Genomic DNA, 22184 nt, shown 5'->3' with positions numbered 1-22184 from the left:
TTCCAATCTATTCACCTTCCCATTGAATAATGAACATAATCAGCATCAACAATTAAAAGATGGCTGCCTGCAGGAATGGATAATTTTAAACTCTGCAAAATTGTCCACTTCACAAACAAAAACACTATTGTTTAAAAGACACTCACCTGAACAGGGACTTGAAACCTGGACCCTCAGATTAAAAGTCTGATGCTCTACCGACTGAGCTATCCAGGCTCTAAGCATTGAAGTTTCCATATTGGAAACTGCTCGAAATATATAAAACATGACAATTTGCTGTGCAATGACAAAAAATGTGGAAAAATATATGTGTTACTGCAATCATGAACTGAAAGACTTGGCTTGTAGGGTATCTTGATGATTTATTACTTGTCTAATTTAATCACTGTGTGCCTATCAAAGAAGGATGGATTTGAGTTCCTGATTAAATAAAGTCTTTAGAACTGACATGTAGCGATACTACTTTGTGATGATTATATTACTAGATGCCAATAATGTGTGCCTATTGAAGAGTGATAAAGTCCATTCTTAATATTCTAAAGAATCTTTCCAATCTATACCCCTTCCCATTGAATAATGAACATAATCAGCATCAACAATTAAAAGATGGCTGCCTGCAGGAATGGATGATTTTAAACTCTGCAAAATTTGTCCATTTCACAAACAAAAACACCATTGTTTAAAAGACACTCGCCTGAACAGGGACTTGAACCCTGGACCCTCAGATTAAAAGTCTGATGCTCTACCGACTGAGCTATCCAGGCTCTGAGCGCTGAAGTTGCCATATTGGAAACTGCTCAAAATATATAAAACATGACAATTTGCTGTGCAATTACAAAAAATGTGGAAAGATATATGTGTTACTGCAATCATGAACTGAAAGACTTGGCTTGTAGGGTATCTTGATGAAATATATTTTAGTTTCCTCTGTGTTTAAGATGTAAATCCTTAGTTTCGTTAAGTATCACCTTACTTCAATAATCACATTCAATTATTTTTGTCAAAGAGGTTTGATTTATTACTTGTCTAATTTAATCACTGTGTGCCTATCAAAGAAGGATGGAATTGAGTTCCTGATGAAATAAAGTCTTTAGAACTAAAATGTAACGACACTACTTTGTGATGATTATATTACTAGATGCCAATAATGTGTGCCTATTGAAGAGTGATAAAGTCCATTCTTACTATTCTACAGAATCTTTCCAATCTATTCACCTTCCCATTGAATAATGAACATAATCAGCATCAACAATTAAAAGATGGCTGCCTGCAGGAATGGATAATTTTAAACTCTGCAAAATTGTCCATTTCACAAACAAAAACACCATTGTTTAAAAGACACTGGCCTGAACAGGGACTTGAACCCTGGACCCTCAGATTAAAAGTCTGATGCTCTATCGACTGAGCTATCCAGGCTCTGAGCATTGAAGTTGCCATATTGGAAACTGCTCAAAATATATAAAACATGACAATTTGCTGTGCAATTACAGAAAATGTGGAAAAATATTTGTGTTACTGCAATCATGAACTGAAAGACTTGGCTTGTAGGGTATCTTGATGAAATATATTTTAGTTTCCTCTGTGTTTAAGATGTAAATCCTTAGCTTCGTTAAGTATCACCATACTTCAATAATCACATTCAATTATTTTTGTCAAAGAGGTTTGATTTATTACTTGTCTAATTTAATCACTGTGTGCCTATCAAAGAAGGATGGATTTGAGTTCCTGATGAAATAAAGTCTTTAGAACTGACATGTAGCGATACTACTTTGTGATGATTATATTACTAGATGCCAATAATGTGCGCCTATTGAAGAGTGATAAAGTCCATTCTTAATATTCTACAGAATCTTTCCAATCTATTCACCTTCCCATTGAATAATGAACATAATCAGCATCAACAATTAAAAGATGGCTGCCTACAGGAATGGATAATTTTAAACTCTGCAAAATTGTCCATTTCTCAAACAAAAACACCATTGTTTAAAAGACACTCGCCTGAACAGGGACTTGAACCCTGGACCCTCAGATTAAAAGTCTGATGCTCTACCGACTGAGCTATCCAGGCTCTGAGTGCTAAAGTTATCATATTGGAAACTGCTCGAAATATATAAAACATGACAATTTGCTGTGCAATTTACAAAAAATGTGGAAAAATATATGTGTTACTGCAATCATGAACTGAAAGACTTGGCTTGTAGGGTCTCTTGATGAAATATATTTTAGTTTCCTCTGTGTTTAAGTTGTAAATCCTTAGATGCTTTAAGTATCACCTCACTTCAATAATCACATTCAAATATTTTTGTCAAAGAGGTTTGATTTATTACTTGTCTAATTTAATCTCTGTGTGCCTATAAAAGAAGGATGGAATTGAGTTCCTGATGAAATAAAGTCTTTAGAACTGACATGTAGCGATACTACTTTGTGATGATTATATTACTAGATGCCAATAATGTGTGCCTATTGAAGAGTGATAAAGTCCATTCTTAATATTCTACAGAATCTTTCCAATCTATGCACCTTCCCATTGAATAATGAACATAATCAGCATCAACAATTAAAAGATGGCTGCCTGCAGGAATGGATAATTTTAAACTCTGCAAAATTGTCCACTTCACAAACAAAAACACTATTGTTTAAAAGACACTCACCTGAACAGGGACTTGAAACCTGGACCCTCAGATTAAAAGTCTGATGCTCTACCGACTGAGCTATCCAGGCTCTAAGCATTGAAGTTTCCATATTGGAAACTGCTCGAAATATATAAAACATGACAATTTGCTGTGCAATGACAAAAAATGTGGAAAAATATATGTGTTACTGCAATCATGAACTGAAAGACTTGGCTTGTAGGGTATCTTGATGAAATATATTTTAGTTTCCTCTGTGTTTAAGATGTAAATCCTTAGATTCGTTAAGTATCACCATACTTCAATAATCACATTCAATTATTTATGTCAAAGAGGTTTGATTTATTACTTGTCTAATTTAATCACTGTGTGCCTATCAAAGAAGGATGGATTTGAGTTCCTGATGAAATAAAGTCTTTAGAACTGACATGTAGCGATACTACTTTGTGATGATTATATTACTAGATGCCAATAATGTGTGCCTATTGAAGAGTGATAAAGTCCATTCTTAATATTCTAAAGAATCTTTCCAATCTATACCCCTTCCCATTGAATAATGAACATAATCAGCATCAACAATTAAAAGATGGCTGCCTGCAGGAATGGATGATTTTAAACTCTGCAAAATTTGTCCATTTCACAAACAAAAACACCATTGATTAAAAGACACTCGCCTGAACAGGGACTTGAACCCTGGACCCTCAGATTAAAAGTCTGATGCTCTACCGACTGAGCTATCCAGGCTCTGAGCGCTGAAGTTGCCATATTGGAAACTGCTCGAAATATATAAAACATGACAATTTGCTGTGCAATTACAAAAAATGTGGAAAAATATATGTGTTACTGCAATCATGAACTGAAAGACTTGGCTTGTAGGGTCTCTTGATGAAATATATTTTAGTTTCCTCTGTGTTTAAGATGTAAATCCTTAGATTCGTTAAGTATCACCATACTTCAATAATCACATTCAATTATTTTTGTCAAAGAGGTTTGATTTATTACTTGTCTAATTTAATCACTGTGTGCCTATAAAGGAAGGATGGAATTGAGTTCCTGATGAAATAAAGTCTTTAGAACTGACATGTAGCGATACTACTTTGTGATGATTATATTACTAGATGCCAATAATGTGTGCCTATTGAAGAGTGATAAAGTCCTTTCTTAATACTCTACAGAATCTTTCCAATCTATACCCCTTCCCATTGAATAATGAACATAATCAGCATCAACAATTAAAAGATGGCTGCCTGCAGGAATGGATGATTTTAAACTCTGCAAAATTGTCCATTTCACAAACAAAAACACCATTGTTTAAAAGTCACTCGCCTGAACAGGGACTTGAACCCTGGACCCTGAGATTAAAAGTCTGATGCTCTACCGACTGAGCTATCAATGATCTGAGTGCTGAAGTTGCCATATTGGAAACTGCTCGAAATATATAAAACATGACAATTTGCTGTGCAATTACAAAAAATGTGGAAAAATATATGTGTTACTGCAATCATGAACTGAAAGACTTGGCTTGTAGGGTCTCTTGATGAAATATATTTTAGTTTCCTCTGTGTTTAAGATGTAAATCCTTAGATTCGTTAAGTATCACCATACTTCAATAATCACATTCAATTATTTTTGTCAAAGAGGTTTGATTTATTACTTGTCTAATTTAATCACTGTGTGCCTATAAAAGAAGGATGGAATTGAGTTCCTGATGAAATAAAGTCTTTAGAACTGACATGTAGCGATACTACTTTGTGATGATTATATTACTAGATGCAAATAATGTGTGCCTATTGAAGAGTGATAAAGTCCATTCTTAATATTCTAAAGAATCTTTCCAATCTATACCCCTTCCCATTGAATAATGAACATAATCAGCATCAACAATTAAAAGATGGCTGCCTGCAGGAATGGATGATTTTAAACTCTGCAAAATTTGTCCATTTCACAAACAAAAACACCATTGTTTAAAAGACACTCGCCTGAACAGGGACTTGAACCCTGGACCCTCAGATTAAAAGTTTGATGCTCTACCGACTGAGCTATCCAGGCTCTGAGCGCTGAAGTTTCCATATTGGAAACTGCTCGAAATATATAAAACATGACAATTTGCTGTGCAATTACAAAAAATGTGGAAAAATATATGTGTTACTGCAATCATGAACTGAAAGACTTGGCTTGTAGGGTCTCTTGATGAAATATATTTTAGTTTCCTCTGTGTTTAAGATGTAAATCCTTAGATTCGTTAAGTATCACCATACTTCAATAATCACATTCAATTATTTTTGTCAAAGAGGTTTGATTTATTACTTGTCTAATTTAATCACTGTGTGCCTATCAAAGAAGGATGGATTTGAGTTCCTGATGAAATAAAGTCTTTAGAACTGACATGTAGCGATACTACTTTGTGATGATTATATTACTAGATGCCAATAATGTATGCCTATTGAAGAGTGATAAAGTCCATTCTTAATATTCTAAAGAATCTTTCCAATCTATACCCCTTCCCATTGAATAATGAACATAATCAGCATCAACAATTAAAAGATGGCTGCCTGCAGGAATGGATGATTTTAAACTCTGCAAAATTTGTCCATTTCACAAACAAAAACACCATTGTTTAAAAGACACTCGCCTGAAAAGTGACTTGAACCCTGGACCCTCAGATTAAAAGTCTGATGCTCTACCGACTGAGCTATCCAGGCTCTGAGCGCTGAAGTTGCCATATTGGAAACTGCTCGAAATATATAAAACATGACAATTTGCTGTGCAATTACAAAAAATGTGGAAAAATATATGTGTTACTGCAATCATGAACTGAAAGACTTGGCTTGTAGGGTCTCTTGATGAAATATATTTTAGTTTCCTCTGTGTTTAAGATGTAAATCCTTAGATTCGTTAAGTATCACCTTACTTCAATAATCACATTCAATTATTTTTGTCAAAGAGGTTTGATTTATTACTTGTCTAATTTAATCACTGTGTGCCTATCAAAGAAGGATGGAATTGAATTCCTGATGAAATAAAGTCTTTAGAACTAAAATGTAGCGATACTACTTTGTGATGATTATATTACTAGATGCCAATAATGTGTGCCTATTGAAGAGTGATAAAGTCCATTCTTACTATTCTACAGAATCTTTCCAATCTATTCACCTTCCCATTGAATAATGAACATAGTCAGCATCAACAATTAAAAGATGGCTGCCTGCAGGAATGGTTAATTTTAAACTCTGCAAAATTGTCCACTTCACAAACAAAAACACTATTGTTTAAAAGACACTCACCTGAACAGGGACTTGAACCCTGGACCCTCAGATTAAAAGTCTGATGCTCTACCGACTGAGCTATCCAGGCTCTAAGCACTGAAGTTTCCATATTGGAAACTGCTCGAAATATATAAAACATGACAATTTGCTGTGCAATGACAAAAAATGTGGAAAAATATATGTGTTACTGCAATCATGAACTGAAAGACTTGGCTTGTAGGGTCTCTTGATGAAATATATTTTAGTTTCCTCTGTGTTTAAGTTGTAAATCCTTAGATGCTTTAAGTATCACCTCACTTCAATAATCACATTCAAATATTTTTGTCAAAGAGGTTTGATTTATTACTTGTCTAATTTAATCACTGTGTGCCTATCAAAGAAGGATGGATTTGAGTTCCTGATGAAACAAAGTCTTTAGAACTGACATGTAGTGATACTACTTTGTGATGACTATATTACTAGATGCCAATAATGTGTGCCTATTGAAGAGTGATAAAGTCCATTCTTAATATTCTAAAGAATCTCTCCAATCTATACACCTTCCCATTGAATAATGAACATAATCAGCATCAACAATTAAAAGATGGCTGCCTACAGGAATGGATGATTTTAAACTCTGCAAAATTGTCTATTTCACAAACAAAAACACCATTGTTTAAAAGACACTCGCCTGAACAGGGACTTGAACCCTGGACCCTCAGATTAAAAGTCTGATGCTCTACCGACTGAGCTATTCAGGCTCTGAGTGCTAAAGTTATCATATTGGAAACTGCTAGAAATATATAAAACATGACAATTTGCTGTGCAATTTACAAAAAATGTGGAAAAATATATGTGTTACTGCAATCAAGAACTGAAAGACTTGGTTTGTAGGGTCTCTTGATGAAATATATTTTAGTTTCCTCTGTGTTTAAGTTGTAAATCCTTAGATGCTTTAAGTATCACCTCACTTCAATAATCACATTCAAATATTTTTGTCAAAGAGGTTTGATTTATTACTTGTCTAATTTAATCACTGTGTGCCTATCAAAGAAGGATGGATTTGAGTTCCTGATGAAACAAAGTCTTTAGAACTGACATGTAGTGATACTACTTTGTGATGACTATATTACTAGATGCCAATAATGTGTGCCTATTGAAGAGTGATAAAGTCCATTCTTAATATTCTAAAGAATCTCTCCAATCTATACACCTTCCCATTGAATAATGAACATAATCAGCATCAACAATTAAAAGATGGCTGCCTACAGGAATGAATGATTTTAAACTCTGCAAAATTGTCCATTTCACAAACAAAAACACCATTGTTTTAAATACACTCTCCTGAACAGGGACTTGAACCCTGGACCCTCAGATTAAAAGTCTGATGCTCTACCGACTGAGCTATCCAGGATCTGAGCACTGAAGTTGCCATATTGGAAACTACTCTAAATATATAAAACATGACAATTTGCTGTGCAATTACAAAAAATGTGGAAAAATATATGTGTTACTGCAATCATGAACTGAAAGACTTGGCTTGTAGGGTCTCTTGATGAAATATATTTTAGTTTCCTCTGTGTTTAAGATGTAAATCTTTAGATTCGTTAAGTATCACCTTACTTCAATAATCACATTCAATTATTTTTGTCAAAGAGGTTTGATTTATTACTTGTCTAATTTAATCACTGTGTGCCTATAAAAGATGGATGGAATTGAGTTCCTGATGAAATAAAGTCTTTAGAACTGACATGTAGCGATACTACTTTGTGATGATTATATTACTAGATGCCAATAATGTGTGCCTATTGAAGAGTGATAAAGTCCATTCTTAATATTCTACAGAATCTTTCCAATCTATACCCCTTCCCATTGAATAATGAACATAATCAGCATCAACAATTAAAAGATGGCTGCCTGCAGGAATGGATGATTTTAAACTCTGCAAAATTTGTCCATTTCACAAACAAAAACACCATTGTTTAAAAGACACTCGCCTGAACAGGGACTTGAACCCTGGACCCTCAGATTAAAAGTCTGATGCTCTACCGACTGAGCTATCCAGGCTCTGAGCACTGAAGTTGCCATATTGGAAACTGCTCGAAATATATAAAACATGACAATTTGCTGTGCAATGACAAAAAATGTGGAAAAATATATGTGTTACTGCAATCATGAACTGAAAGACTTGGCTTGTAGGGTATCTTGATGAAATATATTTTAGTTTCCTCTGTGTTTAAGATGTAAATCCTTAGATTCGTTAAGTATCACCTCACTTCAATAATCACATTCAAATATTTTTGTCAAAGAGGTTTGATTTATTACTTGTCTAATTTAATCACTGTGTGCCTATCAAAGAAGGATGGATTTGAGTTCCTGATGAAATAAAGTCTTTAGAACTGACATGTAGTGATACTACTTTGAGATGACTATATTACTAGATGCCAATAATGTGTGCCTATTGAAGAGTGATAAAGTCCATTCTTAATATTCTAAAGAATCTCTCCAATCTATACACCTTCCCATTGAATAATGAACATAATCAGCATCAACAATTAAAAGATGGCTGCCTGCAGGAATGGATAATTTTAAACTCTGCAAAATTGTCCACTTCACAAACAAAAACACTATTGTTTAAAAGACACTCACCTGAACAGGGACTTGAACCCTGGACCCTCAGATTAAAAGTCTGATGCTCTACCGACTGAGCTATCCAGCCTCTGAGTGCTAAAGTTATCATATTGGAAACTGCTCGAAATATATAAAACATGACAATTTGCTGTGCAATTTACAAAAAATGTGGAAAAATATATGTGTTACTGCAATCATGAACTGAAAGACTTGGCTTGTAGGGTCTCTTGATGAAATATATTTTAGTTTCCTCTGTGTTTAAGTTGTAAATCCTTAGATGCTTTAAGTATCACCACACTTCAGGGACTTGAACCCTGGACCCTCAGATTAAAAGTCTGATGCTCTACCGACTGAGCTATCCAGGCCCTGAGCACTGAAGTTGCCATATTGGAAACTGCTCGAAATATATAAAACATGACAATTTGCTGTGCAATTACAAAAAATGTGGAAAAATATATGTGTTACTGCAATCATGAACTGAAAGACTTGGCTTGTAGGGTATCTTGATGAAATATATTTTAGTTTCCTCTGTGTTTAAGATGTAAATCCTTAGCTTCGTTAAGTATCACCATACTTCAATAATCACATTCAATTATTTTTGTCAAAGAGGTTTGATTTATTACTTGTCTAATTTAATCACTGTGTGCCTATCAAAGAAGGATGGAATTGAGTTCCTGATGAAATAAAGTCTTTAGAACTAAAATGTAGCGATACTACTTTGTGATGATTATATTACTAGATGCCAATAATGTGTGCCTATTGAAGAGTGATAAAGTCCATTCTTACTATTCTACAGAATCTTTCCAATCTATTCACCTTCCCATTGAATAATGAACATAATCAGCATCAACAATTAAAAGATGGCTGCCTGCAGGAATGGATCATTTTAAACTCTGCAAAATTGTCCACTTCACAAACAAAAACACTATTGTTTAAAACACACTCACCTGAACAGGGACTTGAACCCTGGACCCTCAGATTAAAAGTCTGATGCTCTACCGACTGAGCTATCCAGGCTCTAAGCACTGAAGTTTCCATATTGGAAACTGCTCGAAATATATAAAACATGACAATTTGCTGTGCAATGACAAAAAATGTGGAAAAATATGTGTTACTGCAATCAGGAACTGAAAGACTTGGCTTGTAGGGTATCTTGATGAAATATATTTTAGTTTCCTCTGTGTTTAAGATGTAAATCCTTAGATTCGTTAAGTATCAACATACTTCAATAATCACATTCAATTATTTTTGTCAAAGAGGTTTGATTTATTACTTGTCTAATTTAATCACTGTGTGCCTATCAAAGAAGGATGGATTTGAGTTCCTGATGAAATAAAGTCTTTAGAACTGACATGTAGCGATACTACTTTGTGATGATTATATTACTAGATGCCAATAATGTGTGCCTATTGAAGAGTGATAAAGTCCATTCTTAATATTCTACAGAATCTTTCCAATCTATTCACCTTCCCATTGAATAATGAACATAATCAGCATCAACAATTAAAAGATGGCTGCCTGCAGGAATGGATAATTTTAAACTCTGCAAAATTGTCCATTTCTCAAACAAAAACACAATTGTTTAAAAGACACTCGCCTGAACAGGGACTTAAACCCTGGACCCTCAGATTAAAAGTCTGATGCTCTACCGACTGAGCTATCCAGGCTCTGAGTACTAAAATTATCATATTGGAAACTGCTCGAAATATATAAAACATGACAATTTGCTGTGCAATTTACAAAAAATGTGGAAAAATATATGTGTTACTGCAATCATGAACTGAAAGACTTGGCTTGTAGGGTCTCTTGATGAAATATATTTTAGTTTCCTCTGTGTTTAAGTTGTAAATCCTTAGATGCTTTAAGTATCACCTCACTTCAATAATCACATTCAAATATTTTTGTCAAAGAGGTCTGATGTATTACTTGTCTAATTTAATCACTGTGTGCCTATCAAAGAAGGATGGATTTGAGTTCCTGATGAAACAAAGTCTTTAGAACTGACATGTAGTGATACTACTTTGTGATGACTATATTACTAGATGCCAATAATGTGTGCCTATTGAAGAGTGATAAAGTCCATTCTTAATATTCTAAAGAATCTCTCCAATCTATACACCTTCCCATTGAATAATGAACATAATCAGCATCAACAATTAAAAGATGGCTGCCTACAGGAATGGATGATTTTAAACTCTGCAAAATTGTCCATTTCACAAACAAAAACACCATTGTTTAAAAGACACTCGCCTGAACAAGGACTTGAATCCTGGACCCTCAGATTAAAAGTCTGATGCTCTACCGACTGAGCTATCCAGGCTCTGAGCACTGAAGTTGCCATATTGGAAACTACTCGAAATATATAAAACATGACAATTTGCTGTGCAATTACAAAAAATGAGGAAAAATATATGTGTTACTGCAATCATGAACTGAAAGACTTGGCTTGTAGGGTCTCTTGATGAAATATATTTCAGTTTCCTCTGTGTTTAAGATGTAAATCCTTAGATTCGTTAAGTATCACCTTACTTCAATAATCACATTCAATTATTTTTGTCAAAGAGGTTTGATTTATTACTTGTCTAATTTAATCACTGTGTGCCTATAAAAGAAGGATGGAATTGAGTTCCTGATGAAATAAAGTCTTTAGAACTAAAATGTAGCGATACTACTTTGTGATGATTATATTACTAGATGCCAATAATGTGTGCCTATTGAAGAGTGATAAAGTCCATTCTTAATATTCTACAGAATCTTTCCAATCTATTCACCTTCCCATTGAATAATGAACATAATCAGCATCAACAATTAAAAGATGGCTGCCTGCAGGAATGGATAATTTTAAACTCTGCAAAATTGTCCACTTCACAAACAAAAACACTATTGTTTAAAAGACACTCACCTGAACAGGGACTTGAAACCTGGACCCTCAGATTAAAAGACTGATGCTCTACCGACTGAGCTATCCAGGCTCTAAGCATTGAAGTTTCCATATTGGAAACTGCTCGAAATATATAAAACATGACAATTTGCTGTGCAATGACAAAAAATGTGGAAAAATATATGTGTTACTGCAATCATGAACTGAAAGACTTGGCTTGTAGGGTATCTTGATGAAATATATTTTAGTTTCCTCTGTGTTTAAGATGTAAATCCTTAGATTCGTTAAGTATCACCATACTTCAATAATCACATTCAATTATTTTTGTCAAAGAGGTTTGATTTATTACTTGTCTAATTTAATCACTGTGTGCCTATCAAAGAAGGATGGATTTGAGTTCCTGATGAAATAAAGTCTTTAGAACTGACATGTAGCGATACTACTTTGTGATGATTATATTACTAGATGCCAATAATGTGCGCCTATTGAAGAGTGATAAAGTCCATTCTTAATATTCTACAGAATCTTTCCAATCTATTCACCTTCCCATTGAATAATGAACATAATCAGCATCAACAATTAAAAGATGGCTGCCTGCAGGAATGGATAATTTTAAACTCTGCAAAATTGTCCATTTCTCAAACAAAAATACCATTGTTTAAAAGACACTCGCCTGAACAGGGACTTGAACCCTGGACCCTCAGATTAAAAGTCTGATGCTCTACCGACTGACCTATCCAGGCTCTGAGTGCTAAAGTTATCATATTGGAAACTGCTCGAAATATATAAAACATGACAATTTGCTGTGCAATTTAGAAAAAATGTGGAAAAATATATGTGTTACTGCAATCATGAACTGAAAGACTTGGCTTGTAGGGTCTCTTGATGAAATATATTTTAGTTTCCTCTGTGTTTAAGTTGTAAATCCTTAGATGCTTTAAGTATCACCTCACTTCAATAATCACATTCAAATATTTTTGTCAAAGAGGTTTGATTTATTACTTGTCTAATTTAATCACTGTGTGCCTATCAAAGAAGGATGGATTTGAGTTCCTGATGAAACAAAGTCTTTAGAACTGACATGTAGTGATACTACTTTGTGATGACTATATTACTAGATGCCAATAATGTGTGCCTATTGAAGAGTGATAAAGTCCATTCTTAATATTCTAAAGAATCTCTCCAATCTATACACCTTCCCATTGAATAATGAACATAATCAGCATCAACAATTAAAAGATGGCTGCCTACAGGAATGGATGATTTTAAACTCTACAAAATTGTCCATTTCACAAACAAAAACACCATTGTTTAAAAGACACTCTCCTGAACAGGGACTTGAACCCTGGACCCTCAGATTAAAAGTCTGATGCTCTACCGACTGAGCTATCCAGGATCTGAGTGCTGAAGTTGCCATATTGGAAACAGCTCGAAATATATAAAACATGACAATTTGCTGTGCAATTACAAAAAATGTGGAAAAATATATGTGTTACTGCAATCATGAACTGAAAGACTTGGCTTGTAGGGTCTCTTGATGAAATATATTTTAGTTTCCTCTGTGTTTAAGATGTAAATCCTTAGATTCGTTAAGTATCACCTTACTTCAATAATCACATTCAATTATTTTTGTCAAAGAGGTTTGATTTATTACTTGTCTAATTTAATCACTGTGTGCCTATCAAAGAAGGATGGATTTGAGTTCCTGATGAAATAAAGTCTTTAGAACTGACATGTAGCGATACTACTTTGTGATGATTATATTACTAGATGCCAATAATGTGTGCCTATTGAAGAGTGATAAAGTCCATTCTTAATATTCTAAAGAATCTTTCCAATCTATACCCCTTTCCATTGAATAATGAACATAATCAGCATCAACAATTAAAAGATGGCTGCCTGCAGGAATGGATGATTTTAAACTCTGCAAAATTTGTCCATTTCACAAACAAAAACACCATTGTTTAAAAGACACTCGCCTGAACAGGGACTTGAACCCTGGACCCTAAGATTAAAAGTCTGATCTCTACCGACTGAGCTATCCAGGCTCTGAGTGCTGAGGTTGCCATATTGGAAACTGCTCGAAATATATAAAACATGACAATTTGCTGTGCAATTACAAAAAATGTGGAAAAATATATGTGTTACTGCAATCATGAACTGAAAGACTTGGCTTGTAGGGTCTCTTGATGAAATATATTTTAGTTTCCTCTGTGTTTAAGATGTAAATTCTTAGATTCGTTAAGTATCACCTTACTTCAATAATCACATTCAATTATTTTTGTCAAAGAGGTTTGATTTATTACTTGTCTAACTTAATCACTGTGTGCCTATCAAATAAGGATGGATTTGAGTTCCTGATGAAATAAAGTCTTTAGAACTGACATGTAACGATACTACTTTGTGATGATTATATTACTAGATGCCAATAATGTGTGCCTATTGAAGAGTGATAAAGTCCATTCTTAATATTCTACAGAATCTCTCCAATCTATACACCTTCCCATTGAATAATGAACATAATCAGCATCAAAAATTAAAAGACGGCTGCCTGCAGGAATGGAAAATTTTAAACTCTGCAAAATTGGCCATTTCACAAACAAAAACACCATTGTTTAAAAGACACTCGCCTGAACAGGGACTTGAACCCTCGACCCTCAGATTAAAAGTCTGATGCTCTACCGACTGAGTTATCCAGGCTCTGAGTGCTGAAGTTGCCATATTGGAAACTTCTCGAAATATATAAAACATGACAATTTGCTGTGCAATTACAAAAAATGTGGAAAGATATATGTGTTACTGCAATCATGAACTGAATGACTTGGCTTGTAGGGTATCTTGATGAAATATATTTTAGTTTCCTCTGTGTTTAAGATGTAAATCCTTAGTTTCGTTAAGTATCACCTTACTTCAATAATCACATTCAATTATTTTTGTCAAAGAGGTTTGATTTATTACTTGTCTAATTTAATCACTGTGTGCCTATCAAAGAAGGATGGAATTGAGTTCCTGATAAAATAAAGTCTTTAGAACTAAAATGTAGCGATACTACTTTGTGATGATTATATTACTAGATGCCAATAATGTGTGCCTATTGAAGAGTGATAAAGTCCATTCTTACTATTCTACAGAATCTTTCCAATCTATTCACCTTCCCATTGAATAATGAACATAATCAGCATCAACAATTAAAATATGGCTGCCTGCAGGAATGGATAATTTTAAACTCTGCAAAATTGTCCACTTCACAAACAAAAACACTATTGTTTAAAATACACTCACCTGAACAGGGACTTGAACCCTGGACCCTCAGATTAAAAGTCTGATGCTCTACCGACTGAGCTATCCAGGCTCTAAGCACTGAAGTTTCCATATTGGAAACTGCTCGAAATATATAAAACATGACAATTTGCTGTGCAATTTACAAAAAATGTGGAAAAATATATGTGTTACTGCAATCATGAACTGAAAGACTTGGCTTGTAGGGTCTCTTGATGAAATATATTTTAGTTTCCTCTCTGTTTAAGTTGTAAATCCTTAGATGCTTTAAGTATCACCTCACTTCAATAATCACATTCAAATATTTTTGTCAAAGAGGTTTGATTTATTACTTGTCTAATTTAATCACTGTGTGCCTATCAAAGAAGGATGGATTTGAGTTCCTGATGAAACAAAGTCTTTAGAACTGACATGTAGTGATACTACTTTGTGATGACTATATTACTAGATGCCAATAATGTGTGCATATTGAAGAGTGATAAAGTCCATTCTTAATATTCTAAAGAATCTCTCCAATCTATACACCTTCCCATTGATTAATGAACATAATCAGCATCAACAATTAAAAGATGGCTGCCTACAGGAATGGATGATTTTAAACTCTGCAAAATTGTCCATTTCACAAACAAAAACACTATTGTTTAAAAGAAACTCTCCTGAACAGGGACTTGAACCCTGGACCCTCAGATTAAAAGTCTGATGCTCTACCGACTGAGCTATCCAGGCTCTGAGCACTGAAGTTGCCATATTGGAAACTACTCAAAATATATAAAACATGACAATTTGCTGTGCAATTACAAAAAATGTGGAAAAATATATGTGTTACTGCAATTATGAACTGAAAGACTTGGCTTGTAGGGTCTCTTGATGAAATATATTTTAGTTTCCTCTGTGTTTAAGATGTAAATCCTTAGATTCGTTAAGTATCACCTTACTTCAATAATCACATTCAATTATTTTTGTCAAAGAGGTTTGATTTATTACTTGTCTAATTTAATCACTGTGTGCCTATAAAAGAAGGATGGAATTGAGTTCCTGATGAAATAAAGTCTTTAGAACTGACATGTAGCGATACTACTTTGTGATGATTATATTACTAGATGCCAATAATGTGTGCCTATTGAAGAGTGATAAAGTCCATTCTTAATATTCTACAGAATCTTTCCAATCTATTCACCTTCCCATTGAATAATGAACATAATCAGCATCAACAATTAAAAGATGGCTGCCTGCAGGAATGGATAATTTTAAACTCTGCAAAATTGTCCATTTCACAAACAAAAACACTATTGTTTAAAAGACACTCACCTGAACAGGGACTTGAACCCTGGACCCTCAGATTAAAAGTCTGATGCTCTACCGACTGAGCTATCCAGGCTCTAAGTGCTAACGTTATCATATTGGAAACTGCTCGAAATATATAAAACATGACAATTTGCTGTGCAATTTAGAAAAAATTTGGAAAAATATATGTGTTACTGCAATCATGAACTGAAAGACTTGGCTTGAAGGGTCTCTTGATGAAATATATTTTAGTTTCCTCTGTGTTTAAGTTGTAAATCCTTAGATGCTTTAAGTATCACCTCACTTCAATAATCACATTCAAATATTTTTGTCAAAGAGGTTTGATTTATTACTTGTCTAATTTAATCACTGTGTGCCTATCAAAGAAGGATGGATTTGAGTTCCTGATGAAACAAAGTCTTTAGAACTGACATGTAGTGATACTACTTTGTGATGACTATATTACTAGATGCCAATAATGTGTGCCTATTGAAAAGTGATAAAGTCCATTCTTAATATTCTAAAGAATCTCTCCAATCTATACACCTTCCCATTGAATAATGAACATAATCAGCATCAACAATTAAAAGATGGCTGCCTACAGGAATGGATGATTTTAAACTCTGCAAAATTGTCCATTTCACAAACAAAAATACCATTGTTTAAAAGACACTCTCCTGAACAGGGACTTGAACCCTGGACCCTCAGATTAAAAGTCTGATGCTCTACCGACTGAGCTATCCAGGCTCTGAGCACTGAAGTTGCCATATTGGAAACTACTCGAAATATATAAAACATGACAATTTGCTGTGCAATGACAAAAAATGTGGAAAAATATATGTGTTACTGCAATCATGAACTGAAAGACTTGGCTTGTAGGGTATCTTGATGAAATATATTTTAGTTTCCTCTGTGTTTAAGATGTAAATCCTTAGATTCGTTAAGTATCACCATACTTCAATAATCACATTCAATTATTTTTGTCAAAGAGGTTTGATTTATTACTTGTCTAATTTAATCACTGTGTGCCTATCAAAGAAGGATGGATTTGAGTTCCTGATGAAATAAAGTCTTTAGAACTGACATGTAGCGATACTACTTTGTGATTATTATATTACTAGATGCCAATAATGTGCGCCTATTGAAGAGTGATAAAGTCCATTCTTAATATTCTACAGAATCTTTCCAATCTATTCACCTTCCCATTGAATAATGAACATAATCAGCATCAACAATTAAAAGATGGCTGCCTGCAGGAATGGATAATTTTAAACTCTGCAAAATTGTCCATTTCTCAAACAAAAACACCATTGTTTAAAAGACACTCGCCTGAACAGGGACTTGAACCCTAGACCCTCAGATTAAAAGTCTGATGTTCTACCGACTGAGCTATCCAGGCTCTGAGTGCTAAAGTTATCATATTGGAAACTGCTCTAAATATATAAAACATGACAATTTGCTGTGCAATTTACAAAAAATGTGGAAAAATATATGTGTTACTGCAATCATGAACTGAAAAACTTGGCTTGTAGGGTATCTTGATGAAATATATTTTAGTTTCCTCTGTGTTTAAGTTGTAAATCCTTAGATGATTTAAGTATCACCTCACTTCAATAATCACATTCAAATATTTTTGTCAAAGAGGTTTGATTTATTACTTGTCTAATTTAATCACTGTGTGCCTATCAAAGAAGGATGGATTTGAGTTCCTGATGAAACAAAGTCTTTAGAACTGACATGTAGTGATACTACTTTGTGATGACTATATTACTAGATGCCAATAATGTGTGCCTATTGAAGAGTGATAAAGTCCATTCTTAATATTCTAAAGAATCTCTCCAATCTATACACCTTCCCATTGAATAATGAACATAATCAGCATCAACAATTAAAAGATGGCTGCCTACAGGAATGGATGATTTTAAACTCTGCAAAATTGTCCATTTCACAAACAAAAACACCATTGTTTAAAAGACACTCTCCTGAACAGGGACTTAAACCCTGGACCCTCAGATTAAAAGTCTGATGCTCTACCGACTGAGCTATCCAGGATCTGAATGCTGAAGTTGCCATATTGGAAACAGCTCGAAATATATAAAACATGACAATTTGCTGTGCAATTACAAAAAATGTGGAAAAATATATGTGTTACTGCAATTATGAACTGAAAGACTTGGCTTGTAGGGTCTCTTGATGAAATATATTTTAGTTTCCTCTGTGTTTAAGATGTAAATCCTTAGATTCGTTAAGTATCACCTTACTTCAATAATCACATTCAATTATTTTTGTCAAAGAGGTTTGATTTATTACTTGTCTAATTTAATCACTGTGTGCCTATCAAAGAAGGATGGATTTGAGTTCCTGATGAAATAAAGTCTTTAGAACTGACATGTAGCGATACTACTTTGTGATGATTATATTACTAGATGCCAATAATGTGTGCCTATTGAAGATTGATAAAGTCCATTCTTAATATTCTACAGAATCTTTCCAATCTATACACCTTCCCATTGAATAATGAACATAATCAGCATCAACAATTAAAAGATGGCTGCCTGCAGGAATGGATGATTTTAAACTCTGCAAAATTGGCCATTTCACAAACAAAAACACCATTGTTTAAAAGACACTCGCCTGAACAGGGACTTGAACCCTGGACCCTCAGATTAAAAGTCTGATGCTCTACCGACTGAGTTATCCAGGCTCTGAGAGCTGACTTTGCCATATTGGAAACTGCTCGAAATATATAAAACATGACAATTTGCTGTGCAATTACAAAAAATGTGGAAAAATATATGTTACTGCAATCATGAACTGAAAGACTTGGCTTGTAGGGTCTCTTGATGAAATATATTTTAGTTTCCTCTGTGTTTAAGATGTAAATCCTTAGATTCGTTAAGTATCACCTTACTTCAATAATCACATTCAATTATTTTTGTCAAAGAGGTTTGATTTATTACTAGTCTAATTTAATCACTGTGTGCCTATCAAAGAAGGATGGATTTGAGTTCCTGATGAAACAAAGTCTTTAGAACTGACATATAGTGATACTACTTTGTGATGACTATATTACTAGATGCCAATAATGTGTGCCTATTGAAGAGTGATAAAGTCCATTCTTAATATTCTAAAGAATCTCTCCAATCTATACACCTTCCCATTGAATAATGAACATAATCAGCATCAACAATTAAAAGATGGCTGTCTGCAGGAATGGATGATTTTAAACTCTGCAAAATTGTCCATTTCACAAACAAAAACACCATTGTTTAAAAGACACTCGCCTGAACGGGGACTTGAACCCTGGACCCTTAGATTAAAAGTCTGATGCTCTACCGACTGAGCTATCCAGGCTCTGAGCACTGAAGTTGCCATATTGGAAACTGCTCGAAATATATAAAACATGACAATTTGCTGTGCAATTACAAAAAATGTGGAAAAATATATGTGTTACTGCAATCATGAACTGAAAGACTTGGCTTGTAGGGTCTCTTGATGAAATATATTTTAGTTTCCTCTGTGTTTAAGATGTAAATCCTTAGATTCGTTAAGTATCACCTTACTTCAATAATCACATTCAATTATTTTTGTCAAAGAGGTTTGATTTATTACTTGTCTAATTTAATCACTGTGTGCCTATCAAAGAAGGATGGATTTGAGTTCCTGATGAAATAAAGTCTTTAGAACTGACATGTAGCGATAATACTTTGTGATGATTATATTACTAGATGCCAATAATGTGTGCCTATTGAAGAGTGATAAAGTCCATTCTTAATATTCTACAGAATCTTTCCAATCTATTCACCTTCCCATTGAATAATGAACATAATCAGCATCAACAATTAAAAGATGGCTGCCTGCAGGAATGGATAATTTTAAACTCTGCAAAATTAACCATTTCACAAACAAAAACACCATTGTTTAAAAGACACTCGCCTGAACAGGGACTTGAACCCTGGACCCTCAGATTAAAAGTCTGATGCTCTACCGACTGAGCGATCCAGGCTCTGAATGCTGAAGTTGCCATATTGGAAACAGCTCGAAATATATAAAACATGACAATTTGCTGTGCAATTACAAAAAATGTGGAAAAATATATGTGTTACTGCAATCATGAACTGAAAGACTTGGCTTGTAGGGTCTCTTGATGAAATATATTTTAGTTTCCTCTGTGTTTAAGATGTAAATCCTTAGTTTCGTTAAGTATCACCTTACTTCAATAATCACATTTAATTATTTTTGTCAAAGAGGTTTGATTTATTACTTGTCTAATTTAATCACTGTGTGCCTATCAAAGAAGGATGGATTTGAGTTCCTGATGAAACAAAGTCTTTAGAACTGACATGTAGTGATACTACTTTGTGATGACTATATTACTAGATGCCAATAATGTGTGCCTATTGAAGAGTGATAAAGTCCATTCTTAATATTCTAAAGAATCTCTCCAATCTATACACCTTCCCATTGAATAATGAACATAATCAGCATCAACAATTAAAAGATGGCTGCCTGCAGGAATGGATGATTTTAAACTCTGCAAAATTGTCCATTTCACAAACAAAAACACCATTGTTTAAAAGACACTCGCCTGAACAGATACTTGAACCCTGGACCCTTAGATTAAAAGTCTGATGCTCTACCAACTGAGCTATCCAGGCTCTGAGCACTGAAGTTGCCATATTGGAAACTGCTCGAAATATATAAAACATGACAATTTGCTGTGCAATTACAAAAAATGTGGAAAAATATATGTGTTACTGCAATCATGAACTGAAAGACTTGGCTTGTAGGGTCTCTTGATGAAATATATTTTAGTTTCCTCTGTGTTTAAGATGTAAATCCTTAGATTCGTTAAGTATCACCTTACTTCAATAATCACATTCAATTATTTTTGTCAAAGAGGTTTGATTTATTACTTGTCTAATTTAATCACTGTGTGCCTATCAAAGAAGGATGGATTTGAGTTCCTGATGAAATAAAGTCTTTAGAACTGACATGTAGCGATACTACTTTGTGATGATTATATTACTAGATGCCAATAATGTGTGCCTATTGAAGAGTGATAAAGTCCATTCTTAATATTCTACAGAATCTTTCCAATCTATTCACCTTTCCATTGAATAATGAACATAATCAGCATCAACAATTAAAAGATGGCTGCCTGCAGGAATGGATAATTTTAAACTCTGCAAAATTAACCATTTCACAAACAAAAACACCATTGTTTAAAAGACACGCACCTGAACAGGGACTTGAACCCTGGACCCTCAGATTAAAAGTCTGATGCTCTACCAACTGAGCTATCCAGGCTCTGAATGCTGAAGTTGCCATATTGGAAACAGCTCGAAATATATAAAACATGACAATTTGCTGTGCAATTACAAAAAATGTGGAAAAATATATGTGTTACTACAATCATGAACTGAAAGACTTGGCTTGTAGGGTATCTTGATGAAATATATTTTAGTTTCCTCTGTGTTGAAGATGTAAATCCTTAGATTCGTTAAGTATCACCTTACTTCAATAATCACATTCAATTATTTTTGTCAAAGAGGTTTGATTTATTACTTGTCTAATTTAATCACTGTGTGCCTATCAAAGAAGGATGGATTTGAGTTCCTGATGAAATAAAGTCTTTAGAACTGACATGTAGCGATACTACTTTGTGATGATTATATTACTAGATGCCAATAATGTGTGCCTATTGAAGAGTGATAAAGTCCATTCTTAATATTCTAAAGAATCTTTCCAATCTATACCCCTTCCCATTGAATAATGAACATAATCAGCATCAACAATTAAAAGATGGCTGCCTGCAGGAATGGATGATTTTAAACTCTGCAAAATTTGTCCATTTCACAAACAAAAACACCATTGTTTAAAAGACACTCGCCTGAACAGGGACTTGAACCCTGGACCCTCAGATTAAAAGTCTGATGCTCTACCGACTGAGTTATCCAGGCTCTGAGCACTGAAGTTGCCATATTGGAAACTGCTCGAAATATATAAAACATGACAATTTGCTGTGCAATTACAAAAAATGTGGAAAAATATATGTGTTACTGCAATCATGAACTGAAAGACTTGGCTTGTAGGGTATCTTGATGAAATATATTTTAGTTTCCTCTGTGTTTAAGATGTAAATCCTTAGATTCGTTAAGTATCACCTTACTTCAATAATCACATTCAATTATTTTTGTCAAAGAGGTTTGATTTATTACTTGTCTAATTTAA

At 34.0% G+C, this 22184-nt stretch overlaps 29 non-coding genes across 29 annotated transcripts; all 29 read right to left on the bottom strand.

Moving 5' to 3' along the window:
- Window positions 1-143: 143 nt before the first annotated feature.
- Window positions 144-216, bottom strand: TRNAK-UUU (transfer RNA lysine (anticodon UUU)). The gene has a single exon. It is a non-coding gene; the product is annotated as a tRNA-Lys (tRNA).
- A 475-nt stretch (window positions 217-691) lies between these two features.
- TRNAK-UUU (transfer RNA lysine (anticodon UUU)) lies at window positions 692-764 on the bottom strand. Its single transcript has one exon. It is a non-coding gene; the product is annotated as a tRNA-Lys (tRNA).
- Window positions 765-1343: 579 nt separating this feature from the next.
- TRNAK-UUU (transfer RNA lysine (anticodon UUU)) lies at window positions 1344-1416 on the bottom strand. The gene has a single exon. It is a non-coding gene; the product is annotated as a tRNA-Lys (tRNA).
- Window positions 1417-1995: 579 nt separating this feature from the next.
- Window positions 1996-2068, bottom strand: TRNAK-UUU (transfer RNA lysine (anticodon UUU)). Its single transcript has one exon. It is a non-coding gene; the product is annotated as a tRNA-Lys (tRNA).
- A 580-nt stretch (window positions 2069-2648) lies between these two features.
- On the bottom strand, window positions 2649-2721 carry TRNAK-UUU (transfer RNA lysine (anticodon UUU)). The gene has a single exon. It is a non-coding gene; the product is annotated as a tRNA-Lys (tRNA).
- A 580-nt stretch (window positions 2722-3301) lies between these two features.
- TRNAK-UUU (transfer RNA lysine (anticodon UUU)) lies at window positions 3302-3374 on the bottom strand. Its single transcript has one exon. It is a non-coding gene; the product is annotated as a tRNA-Lys (tRNA).
- Window positions 3375-4606: 1232 nt separating this feature from the next.
- TRNAK-UUU (transfer RNA lysine (anticodon UUU)) lies at window positions 4607-4679 on the bottom strand. The gene has a single exon. It is a non-coding gene; the product is annotated as a tRNA-Lys (tRNA).
- A 580-nt stretch (window positions 4680-5259) lies between these two features.
- On the bottom strand, window positions 5260-5332 carry TRNAK-UUU (transfer RNA lysine (anticodon UUU)). The gene has a single exon. It is a non-coding gene; the product is annotated as a tRNA-Lys (tRNA).
- Window positions 5333-5911: 579 nt separating this feature from the next.
- TRNAK-UUU (transfer RNA lysine (anticodon UUU)) lies at window positions 5912-5984 on the bottom strand. The gene has a single exon. It is a non-coding gene; the product is annotated as a tRNA-Lys (tRNA).
- A 579-nt stretch (window positions 5985-6563) lies between these two features.
- Window positions 6564-6636, bottom strand: TRNAK-UUU (transfer RNA lysine (anticodon UUU)). The gene has a single exon. It is a non-coding gene; the product is annotated as a tRNA-Lys (tRNA).
- Window positions 6637-7216: 580 nt separating this feature from the next.
- On the bottom strand, window positions 7217-7289 carry TRNAK-UUU (transfer RNA lysine (anticodon UUU)). The gene has a single exon. It is a non-coding gene; the product is annotated as a tRNA-Lys (tRNA).
- A 580-nt stretch (window positions 7290-7869) lies between these two features.
- Window positions 7870-7942, bottom strand: TRNAK-UUU (transfer RNA lysine (anticodon UUU)). Its single transcript has one exon. It is a non-coding gene; the product is annotated as a tRNA-Lys (tRNA).
- A 579-nt stretch (window positions 7943-8521) lies between these two features.
- Window positions 8522-8594, bottom strand: TRNAK-UUU (transfer RNA lysine (anticodon UUU)). Its single transcript has one exon. It is a non-coding gene; the product is annotated as a tRNA-Lys (tRNA).
- An 856-nt stretch (window positions 8595-9450) lies between these two features.
- TRNAK-UUU (transfer RNA lysine (anticodon UUU)) lies at window positions 9451-9523 on the bottom strand. The gene has a single exon. It is a non-coding gene; the product is annotated as a tRNA-Lys (tRNA).
- Window positions 9524-10100: 577 nt separating this feature from the next.
- TRNAK-UUU (transfer RNA lysine (anticodon UUU)) lies at window positions 10101-10173 on the bottom strand. The gene has a single exon. It is a non-coding gene; the product is annotated as a tRNA-Lys (tRNA).
- A 580-nt stretch (window positions 10174-10753) lies between these two features.
- TRNAK-UUU (transfer RNA lysine (anticodon UUU)) lies at window positions 10754-10826 on the bottom strand. The gene has a single exon. It is a non-coding gene; the product is annotated as a tRNA-Lys (tRNA).
- A 1231-nt stretch (window positions 10827-12057) lies between these two features.
- TRNAK-UUU (transfer RNA lysine (anticodon UUU)) lies at window positions 12058-12130 on the bottom strand. The gene has a single exon. It is a non-coding gene; the product is annotated as a tRNA-Lys (tRNA).
- Window positions 12131-12710: 580 nt separating this feature from the next.
- TRNAK-UUU (transfer RNA lysine (anticodon UUU)) lies at window positions 12711-12783 on the bottom strand. Its single transcript has one exon. It is a non-coding gene; the product is annotated as a tRNA-Lys (tRNA).
- A 1883-nt stretch (window positions 12784-14666) lies between these two features.
- On the bottom strand, window positions 14667-14739 carry TRNAK-UUU (transfer RNA lysine (anticodon UUU)). Its single transcript has one exon. It is a non-coding gene; the product is annotated as a tRNA-Lys (tRNA).
- A 580-nt stretch (window positions 14740-15319) lies between these two features.
- Window positions 15320-15392, bottom strand: TRNAK-UUU (transfer RNA lysine (anticodon UUU)). The gene has a single exon. It is a non-coding gene; the product is annotated as a tRNA-Lys (tRNA).
- Window positions 15393-15971: 579 nt separating this feature from the next.
- Window positions 15972-16044, bottom strand: TRNAK-UUU (transfer RNA lysine (anticodon UUU)). Its single transcript has one exon. It is a non-coding gene; the product is annotated as a tRNA-Lys (tRNA).
- Window positions 16045-16624: 580 nt separating this feature from the next.
- On the bottom strand, window positions 16625-16697 carry TRNAK-UUU (transfer RNA lysine (anticodon UUU)). The gene has a single exon. It is a non-coding gene; the product is annotated as a tRNA-Lys (tRNA).
- A 579-nt stretch (window positions 16698-17276) lies between these two features.
- On the bottom strand, window positions 17277-17349 carry TRNAK-UUU (transfer RNA lysine (anticodon UUU)). The gene has a single exon. It is a non-coding gene; the product is annotated as a tRNA-Lys (tRNA).
- Window positions 17350-17929: 580 nt separating this feature from the next.
- TRNAK-UUU (transfer RNA lysine (anticodon UUU)) lies at window positions 17930-18002 on the bottom strand. The gene has a single exon. It is a non-coding gene; the product is annotated as a tRNA-Lys (tRNA).
- Window positions 18003-18581: 579 nt separating this feature from the next.
- On the bottom strand, window positions 18582-18654 carry TRNAK-UUU (transfer RNA lysine (anticodon UUU)). Its single transcript has one exon. It is a non-coding gene; the product is annotated as a tRNA-Lys (tRNA).
- Window positions 18655-19231: 577 nt separating this feature from the next.
- Window positions 19232-19304, bottom strand: TRNAK-UUU (transfer RNA lysine (anticodon UUU)). Its single transcript has one exon. It is a non-coding gene; the product is annotated as a tRNA-Lys (tRNA).
- A 579-nt stretch (window positions 19305-19883) lies between these two features.
- Window positions 19884-19956, bottom strand: TRNAK-UUU (transfer RNA lysine (anticodon UUU)). Its single transcript has one exon. It is a non-coding gene; the product is annotated as a tRNA-Lys (tRNA).
- Window positions 19957-21187: 1231 nt separating this feature from the next.
- On the bottom strand, window positions 21188-21260 carry TRNAK-UUU (transfer RNA lysine (anticodon UUU)). Its single transcript has one exon. It is a non-coding gene; the product is annotated as a tRNA-Lys (tRNA).
- A 580-nt stretch (window positions 21261-21840) lies between these two features.
- Window positions 21841-21913, bottom strand: TRNAK-UUU (transfer RNA lysine (anticodon UUU)). The gene has a single exon. It is a non-coding gene; the product is annotated as a tRNA-Lys (tRNA).
- Between the last annotated feature and the right edge of the window lie 271 nt (window positions 21914-22184).

The sequence above is a fragment of the Pseudophryne corroboree genome, chromosome 1, assembly GCF_028390025.1.
Source record: "Pseudophryne corroboree isolate aPseCor3 chromosome 1, aPseCor3.hap2, whole genome shotgun sequence".
Classification (NCBI taxonomy): Eukaryota; Metazoa; Chordata; class Amphibia; order Anura; family Myobatrachidae; genus Pseudophryne; species Pseudophryne corroboree.
This window is presented reverse-complemented; position numbering and strand designations above follow the sequence as displayed.